Source organism: Myotis davidii, unplaced genomic scaffold (genome assembly GCF_000327345.1).
Source record: "Myotis davidii unplaced genomic scaffold, ASM32734v1 scaffold1416, whole genome shotgun sequence".
NCBI classification, from domain to species: Eukaryota; Metazoa; Chordata; class Mammalia; order Chiroptera; family Vespertilionidae; genus Myotis; species Myotis davidii.
The window spans coordinates 736388-737578 of NW_006287806.1; the positions used below are offsets into that span (position 1 = coordinate 736388).

The window sequence follows — 1191 nt, forward strand, 5'->3', positions numbered from 1 at the left end:
ATCTTGATATCTGGTATTGAGATCCCTCCTACTTTGTTCTTCTTTCTCAGGATCACTGCTGCTATTCGGGGTTTGTTCTTTTTTATTTCAGAAGAATTTTTGGAGGGTTCTTTCTAGGTCTGTGAAATATGCCATTGGTATTTTAATGGGGAGTGCATTGAATTTATAGATTGTTTTAGGTAGTATGGCCATTTTAATGATGTTTATTCTACCAACCCATGAACATGGTATGTGCTTTAATGAGGGCATTGATCTTATCCTCCGTCACTTCATCCTCACACAGGATAAGGGCCAAGTAGATGCAGGCGAGCTCTGAGACTGAGGCCATGATGAGGCTGAGTGCTGGGTGAGCGCTGCTGGGAGTGGTGCTAGTCGCCGGATGAATTGAGGGCCTCACCCCAACATGGCCTTAGCTTCCTCAGAAGAACCGAGCACCTTACCAGCATCTGGGGAAAGGGCAGCCTTACACTCTTTTAATTGTTTCTTTTATTTCTTATTCACTGCAATCTACATGCACTTAGTGCAGTGATGGCAAACCTTTTGAGCTCGGCGTGTCAGCATTTTGAAAAACCCTAATTTAACTCTGGTGCCGTGTCACATATAGAAATTGTTTGATATTTGCAACCATAGTAAAACAAAGACATATTTTTAATATTTATTTTATATATTTAAATGCCATTTAACAAAGAAAAATCAACCAAAAAAATGAGTTCGCGTGTCACCTCTGACACGCGTGTCATAGGTTCGCCATCACTGACTTAGTGAAAACCTAAAACTTGACTACCTTTTGTTTATCTCTCCCTTTCTATTTCTTCTTAGAATAACCCACTTTCATTATAAGTTGACCAAGATGAAGATGATCTCTTTTCTGACCATTTTTCTGACCTTATAAAAGATTGGATTGAAGAGCAGTTGGGGGGCTGAGTGAAAAAGGGGCAGAAATTAAGAAGGACAGATTGGTAGCCTGGCCAGTGTGGCTCAATTGGTTGGAGCATCCTCCCTGCACTGAGTGGTCTCTGGTTCCATTCTTGGTCAGCTCACATGCCCGGGTTGCGGGTTCAATCCCTGGTTGGGGTGGGCTGGGGAGGCGGCTGATCAATGTTTTTCTCTTGCATAGATGTTTCTCTCTCTCTCTTTCTCTCTCTCTTCCTCTCCCTTCCTGTCTCTCACTCCAAAAAAAGTAGAAATTTC

General features: G+C 42.3%; 1 pseudogene; it reads right to left on the reverse strand.

Annotated features, from left to right (window-relative positions):
* LOC102768808 overlaps positions 1-382 on the reverse strand; it is a 2756-nt pseudogene extending 2374 nt beyond the window's left edge.
* Between the last annotated feature and the right edge of the window lie 809 nt (positions 383-1191).